The 16,890-nt window shown below is 41.3% G+C and overlaps 1 pseudogene; it reads right to left on the reverse strand.

Moving 5' to 3' along the window:
• Positions 1 to 4,451: 4,451 nt before the first annotated feature.
• On the reverse strand, positions 4,452 to 5,399 carry LOC113935853 (annotated as a pseudogene).
• Between the last annotated feature and the right edge of the window lie 11,491 nt (positions 5,400 to 16,890).

Below are 16,890 nucleotides of genomic sequence, written 5' to 3' on the forward strand. Positions count from 1 at the left end.
CAAATGGGATCCTAACTGGAAGCCTGGGCTGAGAGCCACTTGCCTAAGACTTGCTTCTCAAGCTTTAATGTGCTTGAAGTCATTAGGTGTTCCGGACCCACTCCAAGAAATGGTGATTCTGTAGGTTTGGAGTGGGGCCCATGAATTGACAGCTTTCACAAGTTCCATGTTAGTGCCGATGCTGCCCCCCACCCCAGACCCCGTATCAGTAGCATGAAGCCAGAGAAAGCAGGCTCAGCACAACAGAGCCCTTCATGGCCACCATCTTCACACTAACATTGTTGGTGTGGGTTCCCAGGGAAGACGGACCTAGAAGATCATACCCGTTGCTGTCCCTTTAAAGTTTCCAGAAGGCTTGAGAAGGCAGCAATATCTGAGCAAGTCTGTATTTGGACAAGGACGTGTGGACGTCCATTGATGCAATGTTTACTGAACATCTACCATGTGCTCACATGTGCTTTATGGTATACTGTGCCAGGAACCTCACAAGCATGATGTGGGTCAATCCTCATAATGCCCTGGAGGTGGGGCACTAAGGGGGTCCCATATTCCCATGAGGATTTAGATGCTTGGCCCAGACTTTTTAAAGATTTTTATTTATTAGAGAGTGTGTGCACACGCAGGAGAAGGGGCAGAGGGAGAGGGAGAAGCAGGCTCCCCGCTGAGCAGGGAGCCCGATGTAGGGCTCGATCCCAGGACCCCGGGATGATGACCTGAGCCGAAGGCAGATGCTTAACTAACTGAGCCACCCAGGCACCTCGTGAAGGGAGATATTTTTTAATAGTGTTTTATTTCGTTCTGACTCATACTTGATTTCCTCTCCTGGGGAGGCTCTCACTTCTCCTATTGTGAACAAGGTAGAGGCACAAACTTGGGCACATTAACAATATGGTGTCATACCCTCCCTGGGAAGCACAGAGCAAAAGGGGCCTCAGGAAACAGACCCTGCCATGAACCCTGCCAAGCCCAGGTGTTTCCAGGACAGAGGTGGACCACGCTGGGGACAGAGCATTGGTTGGTTGGTCTTAGATCCTGTTCACATCGCCCACCTCTCAGAAGCGCTGAGCATGATCAAGTAAAGAGATTACCCATCACTCCAAAGATTCTTTCCTCGTGCTTCCCTGAAATCATACCTGGTTCTTCCAATCTAATTTCTGTCAGATCTTTACATTCTTCATAATATCATATGAATAGAATCATGTATTATATAACTTTCTGAAACTGGCTTCTTTCACTCAGCATAATGCCTTTGATAGTAAACCATGCTGTGGTGCATATTAATTAGTTCATTCCTTTTTATCACTGAGATTTCGTTGAATGGATATGCCACAGTTTGTTAATCCAACAATGACTTGTTAAACATTTGGGTTGTTTCAACTTTGCCAATTACACTCTAATGCATAAATACTCCATGGATGTATTTTTTGGTGTTGTAATTTTTTAAAATTTCTATGTGTAAATATTTGAGGTATTCTGAAAAATGTATATTTTACAGTCATTTACTCTTCAGATTAAATGTTTAGATTCCACCTGAAATGAGGTCATAGAGTTTTGCAATAATCTTTACAATGTATCAAAAAAAATTTTTGAAGACCCTTGTTACGTTATTATTTGCCCATCAGCAGAACTTGGTGTGTGGGTTGAGGGTGATGCAAATACCCTGTGACATGGGCACACAAAATACTGTTTGTCTTACCTAATAAACCAGGGAACTCATGATGCCCTCTGGAGAGTTTTATCCCACAAAGTAAATTTTTTTTTAATTTTTTATTGTTATGTTAATCACCATACATTACATCATTGGTTTTTGATGTAGTGTTCCATGATTCATTGTTTGTGCATAACACCCAGTGCTCCACGCAGAATGTGCCCTCCTTAATACCCATCACCAGGCTAACCCATCCCCTCACCCCCCTCCCCTCTAGAACCCTCAGTTTCTTTTTCAGAGTCCATCGTCTCTCATGGTTCGTCCCACAAAGTAAATTCAATAGGGCAAAGGGGAACATTAATTTGTTTTCTCAATGTACCTTATATCTCAATGATATGTATAAGAATGGAACAAATCAATGAGGCAGGAGAAACAAATATTTCTTACAGAAGAATACTAAATAGTATACACAGATACTCTTTTTTTTTCAAGATTTATCTTGAAAAAAAAAATTTATCTACCCATTTTAGAAAGAAAGTGAGCAGGGGGGAGGCGCAGAGGGAGAGAAACTCAAGGAGACTCCCTGCCAAGTGCTGAACCCAACGCAGGGCTCAATCCCACAACCCTGAGATCAGACCTGAGCAGAAATTAAGAGTCGAATGTTTCACCCACTGCGCCACCCAGGTGCCCCAGATACAACTCTTTCTAAGAGGTGGAGATTAATTCACCTGCTAAACGTATTGACTCCTTTCCAATCAATACAGAATGGGAATGGGCAGATAGCAATTTTACAGTGGAGAAACTAGAAAACACTACCAACACTTGATAAACAAGTGACAGAGATTAACACCGCCCGTGATAATGGTTAATTGCATGAATTCCCTGATGTGATAATGATGTAATTAGATATGTTTTTATAAAAATCTATAAACACTGTCTAATCAGACAAAAACATCAGACAAACCCAATTTCAGAGGTATTCTAGAAAGTAGCTGGCCAGTCCTCCACACACCTTTCAAGTTCATAAAAACCTAGGAGACTGAGAATCTGACAGAATCTGACAGAGGAAAGAGGAAGTGGGAGACACATGTTGGCTACATGTAATGTGGTATTCTGGATTGGATCCTGGAAGAAAAAAAAAAGACATTTGTATTAAAACTGATGAAATAAGAATAAAGTCTACAATTCGATTTCTACCGTGGTGCCAGTGTTGGTTTCTTAGTTTTCCGGAATGTACAATGGTAAGGTAAGATGTTAACAACAGGGGAAACAGGCTGAGCAGAAAATGGGAGTTCTCTGTATGTTCTTTGCTATTTTCCTGCAAATTTAAACTGATTCCAAAGTAAAATATTTACATTAAAGTTGCAACCCCAGCACCTGGGTGGCTCAGTCGGTTAAGCATCTGCCTTCTACTCAGGTCATGATCCCGGGGTTCTGGGATCGAGTCCCTCGTCGGGCTCTCTGCTCAGCAAGGAGTGTGCTTCTCCCTCTCCCTCTGCTTGTGCTCTCTGTCAAATAAATAAATAAAATCTTTCAAAAAATAATAAAGTTGCAACCCCTTATAATTTAATTTATTCACAGATATTTACATTAAATTATGTGTGAGTTGATAGCTACTGTTTCTTTCGAATGTGTCCATTTGCTCTGGTGGGTGATTTCAAAATCAGGAAAACTCATTAAACAAAACAGATTAATAGATTCATGTCTCTGGTCTCCAAATTACTACTCCTCTACTAATCCAAGCTTGATGAAGACTTTCTTCAGATGCTTGTCTCCTCAAATTGGAAATGCAGACACCCACCCTGAAATCTGCTTCTTAGCAACCAGCCAGTGAGGCCCCAAGAACTAACCCAGAACAATCTACCTTCTACAGACCCTGAAAATTGATTCATTTTTATCACAGACATAAAACGTCTATGTAATGTTTGCTTTCCACCTCTATCCTTTCAAAACACCAGCTAACATATCCTCCTGCAAGATTCTCCTTTCGTCCCCTGAAGTTCACAATTCCAATGTTCAATTAAAATTATTTTTTAGGGCGCCTGGGTGGCTCAGTTGGTTGGGCGACTGCCTTCGGCTCAGGCCATGATCCTGGAGTCCCGCATCGGGCTCCCTGCTCGGCGGGGGGTCTGCTTCTCCCTCTGACCTTCTTCCCTCTCGTGCTCTCTGTCCCTCATTCTCTCTCTCTCTCTCTCAAATAAATAAATAAAATCTTTTAAAAAAATTATTTTTTAAATGCTCATCTTTCTCCATACACGTGTTTTCTTATTTCAAATGCCTACCATTCTCTAAGGATGTAAGACACAATTTGCGCAACCTGGTCGTCATTGTCCTTCACAACTAAAACCTAATTTTCCCCCAGCTTTACCTCAGGCCACTTGCATCCCAATACAGAACGCAGAGCCCTCTACACTGAATTCTACACTGGATCAGCTTCTCCCTCTCCCACTCCCCCCTGCTTGTGTTCCCTCTCTCACTGTGTCTCCCTCTGTCAAATAAATAAATAAAATCTTTAAAAATAAAAATTATACATCCAAAGACATTTCCAATATCTCTACATTTCAAGACTGTTTTATTTATTGGACTCTGAATTTCTCCACTACAGCTATTAATAAAATGCAATTACATGAGTAGTTACATAATAATTACATAGGATTTCATTTACAAGTGGCCATTATTTGCTATTGTTGGGGCAGAAATCTCTGATTATTCAAAACTGGATGTAAAATGAGACTGTAATTGTGCTGAAGATTCCTTGAAGGATGAGTGTCTAAGCAGCTGAATGCAGTGCAAAGGAAATGGTTTATATTTTTCTGATGAGATGAGGGAATTGTATATTTCTTCCTGTGCACACAGAGAAGAGTCTGGATACCCAGTAGTCCTGACTCAAGAGAACAAAGGGGCAGGCAGTTGGAAAACATGCATTGATTAGGGCAGAGGTGTTTATCAGCCACCAACTGATCTTGCAAGAAATAGAAAAATACATGTAAATGTTGGAGGAGAGGGTGTAAAAAGACACAAATGTGGTCACCAGCACAAGGATGCTTTGGGTGGCTCTAATCTCGGGGGAGGGTCTGGGGGACACTTCGGTCCTATAAATGTGTTGGATCCACTGCTTATGCCTGTACAGGGTGGAAACCATGAACTCACTGACCCAAGTTATGAGTCCCAAGCACAAAACATCATGGGAGAATACCAATACCATATATAGTAAGTCTGTGTCTTTGTCAGGAAGTGCAGAAGTACAGTATCCGAAGTCCATAATTTTTGACGTGTTTTTGTTGTTCCGTTTGTCAGTCATATACACAGGAATCACAATATTTAGTATTATGTTCATGATCCAGCAGAGGATATTTGAGGGGCCAATGTATTTGGGAGCTTTCCCTTTAAGCACTGCCCACCTGGAGTTCCAGGGGCTGATAGCAATGGCCTGAAAAACACTCAGTAGGCACGTGCTATCAATGGACACACCCCTGGACACTCTGTGAACAAAGAAAACAACTTTGCATCCAAAGTCATTGAGAAAATATCTCAACTCAAAAGCTGTCATGGTCTCCGGGATTCCTCTGGAGAGAATGACCAAGGAGTTGGTTAAAGTCAAGTGCCTGAGAATCAGATCTGTGGACTTTGACCTGTATCCCCTTCAGTCAAGAGATGAAGTGTAACGACAGAAGAGCAAGAAGTTCCCCAGAGCTCCAACAACTATCAGGAATAGGAAGATCACGGCAAATTTCACATCCATTAAAGCCATTCTGTCATTCTCCAGGGCTCAGTGTTCACTTTCACAAAGAGAGGACTCTGCATTGAAAACATGAGCTGTGGGCTGATTGTTCGTGGAAAATAAATTCAACATTCTCCCCTTGCTACTACTTTTCCCTGAGAATGTCTTTCAAATACACGTTTTCTTTAATTAATGATTTCCCAATTTAATGTATTTCTTTATATAGTGCTCATTTAGTCACTCTTACTCATGCTTTATCTATTGTAAATTATTTAATATTTACAGGTATATATGATTTACAGACAAGAAGAATTTAATTAAAATGAGGCTATATGACTCATTTAAATATTGCAATGGCCAGGTTACAAGAAACTTGGTGTTTACCATCATGCTATATTGTCACAGCTACCTGGTCATATCTTTTTTTTTCTTAAGACTTTATTTGTAAGTAATCTCTACACCCAACATGGGGCTCAAACTCACAACTGAGCTCTTATTATCAAGAGTTGCATGCTCCACCAACTGAGCCAGCCTGGTGCCCCTACCTGATTGTATCTTTAAATAATCCACATATATGCATGCATACATTGTCATATTTGAATTTATTTTAATTTAGGTGTGGTTGTGCCAATTTCTCATTTTTGTTAAAATATTTGTTCCATTAATCATCATCACTTGTGAATGAAGATGAAAACATCTTAATAAGGACCTGAATATTATCCATGAACAAAACGGATTTACCAAATATGGACCAACATTAGTATAGCAACAGAAGTAATCATATGATTTTTTTGCCAGTGGAATCCACAACAGAAATTGTTGTGTAATATTTCATTTTTGCCCTAAACTATGGATTTGCAATTTAAATAAAACATTTAGAGTAGGATCTAAATTATTCCTCATTAAAGAACATGGAATTAGATGTGATTTTTTAAAACAATAACTCAAACTAATTAATTTGAAAAAGATAAGAAGATAAAAAACAAGCATGCAAAATGGAATCTCAAGGTATGAAATCTTGTGCATCGAATAGGAGAAATCCAAGGATGAGCCTAAAAATGATATTAGAACTTTGAAAACCAAACAAAATACAAGAAAACACATTTAAGGTAAAAAAATGCTGAAGTCCTTAATTTTTCTGCTCCCCAAATTCTTCACATGTGAAATTACCTTTTTCTGAAAGTCTCCTGTCCTAACCTCACAGAGGAAAATTGTCCTTCCTTGATCAACAGATTACAAATATTTTCAGGGGAGACATAATGACTATCTCCACTAGATGCATCAAGAATAAATACAAGAAAAACAATTATGGTTCTACAAATGACAGTCAGTCCCATTATTCACACTGAGATAGGAATGATGTGCTTAGCTCCATGAAACTCATTATCACATGCACAGAAGTTTAATGAGGTAACTATACCAACCATGTCAGTTTCTCTGTGGTTTCATAGTGCAGATTAAATAGCATATTAATTTCTGAATTGCAGTTTTAAGGACTGTAAACATCAGGCTTTGTTACCACTTGCAACAAACTCCAACAATCTCCATCAGGGAAGGGTATGCACCAAACTATGTTAGGAGCAGTTAGTCTGGTGTAGGACCTCAGACCTCCAGTCCCCATATTCAGCCTGTGCCTCAGGAACTGTTGTTCCCACCTGCGCAACTCTGACATCAAACCAATTTCTACACAAGAAAAATCTTTTTTCCAGCCACGAGGACCAACCCAGACCCAGACCCTGATACACCTCACTCCCTTACACATTGTGTCACTCGAACTGACATAGAAAACACCCACCCCAGTTTTTCCTGCTGCCGGGATGTGGGCTCAGTGGGACAGTCATGTTACCCCCACTTGCGTGCAAAAGGGAGGCAGCCAGAGTTAAAATATGGGTTTGTGGTTCTGTGACCTCACCTCCCCACAGAACTACAATTATCACTTCACCAATAATTGACACTACAGAATGAGGCAATTGAGACTACTTTTTAAAAACTTTCTCCCAGATCCAATTCCCAGAAACAATTTTAAGTTCCTGGCAAGGCTCTGCAAAGAAACAAGTTTACTGTATGGGAGAAACTTCCTTTTTCCCACAACGGCTGGAGGCAGACAGGGTCTCAGGTGGCAGAAGCAGGAAATGTTCCGACCTGACACAGATTCCCATGTACTTCATTGGACCCTGTGCTTCCCTAAGAAGTTCACTGCCCGTCCCTCAAAATAATTGTCTGTTTCTGCCCAGCCGAAGAACTGCAAAATAAGGAAGGTCCATGATCCAAGGACCAGGACCCCAGAGGGCCTGACAAGGATTCCTCAGGAAGAGAAGAGCGATACAAAGGACATGTGATTAACTAGAGATGCTTCACAAGACTCAGTGCAATGCTCTGAAAAGTCTAGTTGATGTAGGTATTTCTAGGAATATATATTTTATCAATATTGACCCAAAAAGAGATACAAATTCTAAGCTGAGCAATGTCTATAGGATAAATGGCAATATTTATAGAAGAGTTTCCTCACAAACACAGTACGCAGTCGTACAGTCTTATCAACAGCACCCCACTACTCTTAGATATTTAGATGAACCACAGCTACTTAGGTGATCCAAAAATATTGAAGGATGATACTTCCTAATAATTTTCAGAAATCTTACAAAGATAATCACAAATATTTCACAAATCTCATATATGCCTAGGGACCCAAAATTATGAAATACTATTTGCAAATATTGCCATAAAATATTACAGCATGATCAAGCGCAGCTTATATCTATGTTCACGGATAAAAAGACTCAATACTGCTAAGATGTCAGGTCTTCCCAAACGTACTGTAGATTCAAGGAAATCCCAATCAAAATCCCCGGAAATTACTTGTAGGTATCAATGAACTGATTCTAAAGGCTATAGATGGAGGCATCAGACCCAGGAAAGCCAGCCCAATGTCAAAGTAGAAGAAAAAGTCAGAGGAATGACACATCCCAATGTCAAGACTTAATATAAAGCTACATTAACTAAGACAATGTGTCATCTGTAAAATGATGGGCAGGTAGCTAAATAGAACAGAACAAAGATACCCAGAAATAGACTCACACAAATACAACCAACTATTTGGTGGCTCTCACACAGGAGTGAGGCAATTCAACAGGAAAGGGATAGTCTGGGGCGCCTGGGGGGCTCAGTCAGTAAAGAATCTGCCTTCAGCTCAGGTCGTGATCCCAGGGTCCTGTGGTGGAGCCCCTCATCGGGCTCCCTGCTCAGCGGGGAGCCTGCTTCTCCCTCTGCCTGCCGCTCCCCCTGTTTGTGCTCACTCGCTCTCATTCTCTCTGACAAATAAATAAAATCTTTAAAAAAAAAAGGAGGAGAGTCTTTTCAGCAAATGGCACTGGAACAAGTGGGCATCCATACCCAAGCACCCAGGCAAAAAAAAAATAAAATAAATTTAAATACAGACCTTCCATTCTGTTTTTTTAAAGATTTTATTTATTTATTTATTTGAGAGAGAGAGAGAGAAACAGCATGAGAGGGGAGAGGGTCAGAGGGAGAAGCAGACTCCCCGCCGAGCAGGGAGCCCGATGCGGGACTCGATCCCGGGACTCCGGGATCATGACCTGAGCCGAAGGCAGTCGCTCAACCAACTGAGCCACCCAGGCGCCCTAAATACAGACCTTACATTCTTCACAAAGATTAACTCAAAATAGATCACAGACTTCAATGTAAAACACAAAACTATAAAACCCCCAGAAGGTAACAGGAGAAAATCTAGATGACCTTGGGTTCTGTTACTGTCTAGATATAATACCAAAGGCATAATCTATGAAAAAAAATAATTGCTAAGTCAGACTTCATTAAAATTACAAACTTCTGCTCTACAAAAGACACTGTCAAGGAAATTAGAAGACAGGCCAGATACTGGGAGAAAACAAGACATATCTGGCAAAGGACCATGATCCAAAATATACAAAGAACTGTTAAAATTCAACAACAAGAAAACAAACAACTTGATATTTTAAATGGGCAAAAGATCTATACAGACACCTTACCAAGAAGACACACACATAGCAAAAAAAGTGTATGAATAGATGCTCGTGATAATACATCCTTAGAGAATTGCAAATTCAAACAGCAAGATACATTACATGTACATTTGAGAGGTATACTCTGAAAACGACACCACCGAACGCTAGCATGGAGGTGGAATAGCAGGAACTTTCATTCACCGTTGATGAGAAATGCAAAATGTGATAGCCACTTTGGAAGACAGATGAGGGTTTCCTATAAAATTAAATGGCCTCTCATATGATCCAGAAATCTCACTCCTAGGTATTTATCCAAATGATTTGGACATTTATGTCCACACAAGTTCTGCATGCAAGTGTTTATAGCAGCTTTTTTTTTTTTTAAGATTTTATTTATTTATTTGACAGAGAGAGACACAGCGAGAGAGGGAACACAAGCAGAGGGAGTAGCAGGCTTCCTGTGGAGCAGGGAGCCCGATGCGGGGCTCGATCCCAGGACCCTGGGATCATGACCTGAGCCGAAGGCAGACGCTTAACGACTGAGCCACCCAGGCGCCCTATAGCAGCTTTATTCATAGTTGCCAAAACTTGTAAGCAACCGAGATATCCCTCAGGAGGTGAAGAAATAAGTAACTGTGGTCCATGCAGACAGATTCTATTCAATCCCAAACAGAAAGGAAATGAGCTATGGAGCCCTGAAAAGAGATGCAATACTTTAAATAAATATATTTTTTTAAGATTGATTGATTGATTGATTTGAAGAGGGGGGCAGAGGGAGAGAGAGAATCCTCAAGCAGACTCCACGCTGAGCTGAGCTGAGCATGGAGCGCGACGCAGGGGTAGATCACAGGACACTGAGATCATAACCTGAGCCAAAACCCTGAGTCAGCCACCCAACCAACTGAGCCACCCAAGCACCCAGGTAGATTTTGCATATTATGTGCACGTGTGCCAATTGGACACAATGGCAGGAAACAGGTGAGGAATGTGGCGATGGTGGAGTCTTCCATGACTCTTGAAGCACTGCAGGAATAGCCATTTGCAGGGCTGAGTCATGAAGTCATATTGTTTACATGGAGATGGAGTTTTTGGTCTGTCATTCTCAAAGGAGTAAAATGCCATATTTCCTCAATTTTCAGAGGCATATTAATAAGGCTCTATCCATATTCACATTATGAAGCTGGTACAAAGTATTAAAGATTCAATAATGGAAAAACAAAAGAATGAGTCTGACCTAACATATATTAAATCTTATGCAAGAAAAACAGAGAAACGTATTTTTACTTCTTGTGAGATACTTAAAAATATTCACCACATATTAGACCACTAAGCAAGTGCTCGCTTCGGCAGCACATATACTAGACCACTAAGCAATATATATGCACGTGCTCATGTATTCCATCAATCAAAACACTGGAAAATTAAAAATTAAATAAAATATAATACTAATTACATAATGAACTGCTTTAATCATAAAGCCCATTATATATACATGTGCATACACACACACGCACACACACACATTCTACTTATTTAATCGGTTAAAAAGATATAGAATGTGGGGTTCCTGGATGGCTCAGGCAGTTAGGTGTCTGCCTTTGGCTCAGGTTGTAGTCCCAGGATCCTGGGATGGAGCCCCAAGTCAGGCTCTGCATTCAGTATGGAGTCTGCTTGAGATTCTCTCTGTCTCCCTCTGCCCCTCCCCCTGCTTGCACGTGCTCAATAAATAATCTAAATAAATAAAAAATAAACAAATAAATAAAACAAATTTTGATACTTTTATATTCCAAATATTGTCAAACTGTTGGATTATTTCTCATTGAGAATGTATTCATTAGGGTTATCTGTTAGGGTTTGTGGGCCCAACATGGCAGGGTGGGGCGTTCCCCCATACAACACCAAGTGATTCTGACACTATCTACCCGTCTACCCACCGACAGCATCAGATTGCAGAGGTTGCGGGTTTGGTCCTACAGGATGGCCTCCCTGACCCATCTCCCACTCCAACGCCCATTTCCTCCCACATCCCCCCACCCCTCACTTGATGCTAGCCACCACTTCCACCTCAGCTTCTCACTGACTGGCTACAGATTGGGGGTGCCAACAACTTCCTCCTTAGGTTCATTAATTTGCTAGAATGACTCACAGAACTCAGGGAAACACTTACTTACCTTTTTTTTTTTTTTAACGGACATGAATCAACAGCCAGATGAAGAGATACCTAGGGAAAGATATCAAACATAGGAGCTTTTGTTCTCTGGTACACGGTGGTATTAAGGTTCTCCACGCCAGCAAGCTTTCCAGAAACTGGGCTCTCGGATTTTTTTGGAGGCTTCATTATATAGTCATGATTGACTAAGACATCAGCCACTGGCTGATTCCACCTCCAGCCTCTCTCTCCTCCCCAGAGGTCAGGGGGTGGGACTAAAATTTCCAATCCTCTAATCACAGGTTGATCCTCCCATGCAACTAGCCCCTGCCCTTGGGTGAAGCCCAAAAGTCACCTTCATTATTGTTAGTTTGTTTTTAAAAGATTTTACTTATTTGACGGAGAGAGACACAGCGAGAGAGGGAACACAAGCAGGGGGAGTGGCAGAGGGAAAAGCAGGGTTCCTGCAGAGCAGGGAGGGCTCGATCCCAGGACCCTGGGACCATGACCTGAGCTGAAGGCAGACGCTTAACGACTGAGCCACCCAGGCACCCCAGCTCACCTTTGTAATTAATGAGCCTCTTGTTTCACTTCTATGGCTGTGAAGCATTTTTAGGAACTGCAGATGAAAACCCAATATATCTGAAATAAATTTGGATTATTTGAATGACCAAATATATATTTTGTATAAATCATGATATCACAGGAGAGAATACTCAGAGATGTTGAAGCCATAACTGTGTTACATCTGATTACCCAAAATGAGAAAAATTAGGAAGCTGGACCTGAAATGGGACTTTTGGGGGACAGAAAAACTGGAAAGAAATCAAACTTTCTGAAAGATAGCATTTTGGAAAGAAAAAAAACCAAGTCACCAAACCTACAAGTTTTGGAAACAATCTTGTTTCCCTCTTCCTACCTTTCTGGTGTTGATGCAAAATGAACTTTTTTTTTTTTTTTTTTAAAGGAAAAGGAAAAGAGTTCTATCTGAGCTCAAGTTAGGACAGTTCCCCGGGATACACAATCTTCACAAAGTAGAGAATGCTCCAGGGAAGGAACATTTAGTGCCGGGCTATATGCTTTTTTGTACATGAAGAGTTACAAATCATCATGACAAAAGACATTCCAGAAAGTTATGGACTTTATCTTCTACTTTTAGTATCTGCAAGGCTGCAAGATTTTAATCTTACAGGAACCAGGGAGGTTTTTCCTTTTTCTTATCTTTATGTTTGGAATGCTCCTTTTGTTTTGTTTTGTTTTCATTTTATTGTTCTGTTTTGTTTTATGATGCCCCAGGTTTTTTTAATTTAAATTCAATTAGCCAACATATAGTACATCATTACTTTTTGAGGTAGGGTTCAATGATTCATTAGTTGTGTATAACACCCAGTGCTCATCACCTCACGTGCCCTCCTTAATGCCCATCACCCAGTTACCCCATCCCCCCACCCACCTCCCCTCCAGCAACCCTCAGCCGGTTTCCTATAGTTAAGACTTGTCTCATGTTAAGTTAAGAAGTTAAGACTTTTCTCCCTCTCTGATGACTTCCCATTCTATTTCCTCCCTTCTATTTTCCCTCCGTTCCCCTATGATCCTCTGTGCTATGTCTTATATTCCCTATATGAGTGAAACTATATGATAATTGTCTTTCTGACTGACATTTCACTTAGCATAATACCCTCCAGGTTTTTGTTAACAAAGCAAATGTATAATGTATGCTCGAGGCAGTAATAGAGCGCATGCTCTGAGGTTTGGCCGAGTCATTTCAACAAGAGGTAATCCCCAAAGATGCCCTCTTACCTGGAGGTGGAGAGGTGGACTCCCTTAAACCAGCACTCAGAATTCCCTATTCTCTAAATTGTCTACAGCTCTTGATGCAGACATAAGGAACCACAATAGAACAAGCTTTCAGTTTTTTTTTTTATAAGTAACCCCTACACCCAATGTGGGGCTTGAACCCATGACCTCAAGATCAAGAGTTGCATGCAGTCCTGACTCAGCCAGCCAGGCTCCCCAGCTTTCACGTTTCTCTGTGGACCTTACATGATCACACTGAGAGGGATGCTCTGGTTTCCTGCAGACCAAAGGTTGTACTCGAGCGATCTGGAGAAGAAACAAGTTCAGTCCCTGACTGAATCTGCCTCAAGACATCCTAGGTGTTATTTCTTAAACCAGGAAGCACTTTAGAAATACCTGGGGAGCTTCAAAAAATATTCCAGAGATTCTGATGGAATTGCATTATGTGGCTGGCATCAGGGATTTTGAGATATACTGTCCTAGATGACCATATTGAAAACCCTATGGACATCAGTACTTGTCAAATTCAAATATATCTTATAACATCTTCTCTGGGGATTCCTATGAACACTGAAGTTTTAAAAGTATTAGGGTGTGGCTTCAGTATCAGTTGTCAGATGGGGAAGATTTTTGCTATTAAGAATCAGGATTGGGGGCGCCTGGGTGGCTGTCATTAAGCGTCTGCCTTCGGCTCAAGTCATGATCCCAGTGTCCTGAGATCGAACTCCGCATCCGGCTCCCTGCTCTACAGGAAGCCTGTTTCTCCCTCTTCTACTCCCCCTGCTTGTGTTCCCTCTTTCACTGTGTCTCTCTCTGTCAAATAAGTAAATAAAATCTTTAAAAAAAAAAAAAAGAATCAGGTTTGGAGGGGCGCCTGGGTGGCTCAGTCGGTTAAAAATCTGTCTTCGGCTCAGGTCATGATCCCAGGGTCCTGGGATTGAGCCCTGCCTGGGCTCCCTGCTTAGCGGGGGGCCTGCTTCTCCCTCTCCCTCTGCCTGCCTGTCCGCCTGCTTGTGATCTCTCTCTCCCTCTCTCTCTCTGCAAATAAATAAATAAATAATCTTAAAAAAAAAAAAAGGAATCAGGATTGGGGTGCCTGGCTGACTCAGTCAGCGGAGCATGCAACTCTTGAACTTGGGGTTGTGAGTTTGAGCTCCTTGTTGGATATAGAGGTTACTAAAACAAAAATAAAGAAAGAATCAGGACTGGGCATTATGTAAAGTGAAGTGAAGTCAGACAGAGAAAGACAAATACCATAGGATTTCATTTATACGTGGAGTCTAAAAAATGAAATAAACAAAAAACAAACTCTTAAATACAGAGAACAAAAAGGTGCTTGCCAGAGAGAAATGGTGGGGGGATGGGTGAAATAGGTGAAGGGTATTAACAGGTACAAACTTCCAGTTATAAAACAAATCAGTCAATATGGGAAATATAGTCAATAATACTATAATTAACATTTTATGGTGACTAAATTTAACATGGTGAGCACTGAGCAACATATAGAATTGTCAAATCACTATGCTGTACACCTGAAACTAATATAACATTGTGCGTCCACTCAACTTCAATAATAAATGTTTAAAAAAAGAACTGGGACCACTTCTCCATCAGTTTGCATTATATTCTCCAACTGTTTTCATGCTTTTGTATCTTCTTCATATGTTTTCATTGTTTGAGGAGAGTTGATTATTTTAAAGATAATTAACATGCCAATATCTCACCAGATTGTCAGGATATCCTGTGAAAGATTTCGAGACAAGTGAGAAATTTGAAACCTGTGAAAGATTTTGAAACTTGGTTTCCTTTCAGGGGAATGTTGGCAGCCTAGGATTGACATATATGGTACATTTTTCCCTCTGACAATTGGAAACAATTACAAACTCAGTAGTTTTTTTCTCTGCTGAAATACTTTTATTTAATAGCTTATGATCTCTACAATAAAATATTTGTGTTTAAGTACTGATTCTTCTTACACTTTCGGTAAACAATGTGTTTTGTTTTTTCTTAAGTAAGCTCTACACCCAATGTGGGGCTCAAAGTCATGACCCTGAGACCAAGAGTTGCATGCTCTATCCACTGAGCCAGCCAGGCGTCCCTAAGAGACAAGAGTTGAAGTGTTTATTCCACTTCAACACACACATAGTGAAGCCGCCTTGGCCCCTCCAGCCAACCTAGTAGTCTTTAAACTATAGCAAGCACCCTCAGCCTTCGTGATTGATTAACTATCCTGTCTTTGAATATCTATAGATCATGCATTCTTTCCTAGAAACAACAGAGTACCTCTGCACCTCACAAAACAGAAACCACACCCCATTGTGTAACCCCCAGGTACTAAGTAACCAGACCCCCTTGCACAACCCCTGGGGCATAAGGAACCAGACCCCCTTATACAAATTCCAAGCACTGAGATTAACATCTGTAGCTAGTGTCATCAGAGTCTGCCTTCTCTCCAGGTGCCCAAGCTCCTGAATAAAGTTCAAATGCCTTTCCAATCAATAGTCATCTCTTGGGGAGCACCTGGGTAGCTCAGTGAGTTAAGCCTCAGATTCTTGATCTTAGCTCAGGTTTTGATCCCAGCGCCTTGATTCAAGCCTCATGTTGCATTCCACTCTGGGTGTGGAAAAAAAACACATCTCTTGTCTCTTGGGTATTGGCCTTTTGAGTCACGCACCTGAACTTTGGGTTCTGTAACAACAGAACAACTATCAAATGTGGGATTACAGTAGGGCAAAAGAAAATTTCAGCTAACTGAAAAAAGTAGATGCAATCCAACTTTATTTCAAGATACACGGGTTTATGGCTCACCTCCAGCATATAATAAATAGAACACAGGGGCACCTGGGTGGTTCAGTCGTTAAGTGTCTGCCTTCGGCTCAGATCATGATCCCAGGGTCCTGGGATGGAGCCCCGCATCGGGCTCCCTGCTTTGCGGGAGGCCTGCTTCTCCCTCTCCCACTCCCCCTGCTTGTGTTCCCTCTCTCGCTGTGTCTCTGTCAAATAAATAAAAATCTTAAAAAAAAATAGATCAACACATTGAAGATAGATGAACCAAGAAACTAATATCTATTTTTTTTAGTTTTTTAAATTGATTTTTTAAAAAGATTTCTTTATTTTAGAGGAGAGCCTACGTGTGTTGGGGGAGGGGCAGAGGGAGAGATTCTCAAGCAGACTCCCCGCTGAGCACTGAGCCCTACGATTGGCTCAATCTCAGGATCCATGAGATCATGACCTGAGCTGAAACCACAAGTCCCACGCTCAACCCACGAGCCACCCAGGTGCCCCTAATTTATGTTTTAAAGCAATAGATTAGTGAGCTAAATTAGCAGATTCCTCTCCACCCACCCACCCACCCACCTATCCTTGTCCCTTTAAAGCTGCTGGACCTGAACCCCTGGTTGCTCATCTGCCCTGCAGGCGGCGAAGAACAGAGGTTGTGCCCAGGTGGAAGTGGGTATAAAGCTTCACATTCTGCACGGGCACGGTTTGCATGTCCCCTCCCAGCTCGTGTCCCCTGGACAGACGACTCCAGTCCTCCATCACCTAAATAAGCCATTCTCCTTGTCTGGGT

Source organism: Zalophus californianus, chromosome 17 (assembly GCF_009762305.2).
Source record: "Zalophus californianus isolate mZalCal1 chromosome 17, mZalCal1.pri.v2, whole genome shotgun sequence".
Lineage (NCBI taxonomy): Eukaryota > Metazoa > Chordata > Mammalia > Carnivora > Otariidae > Zalophus > Zalophus californianus.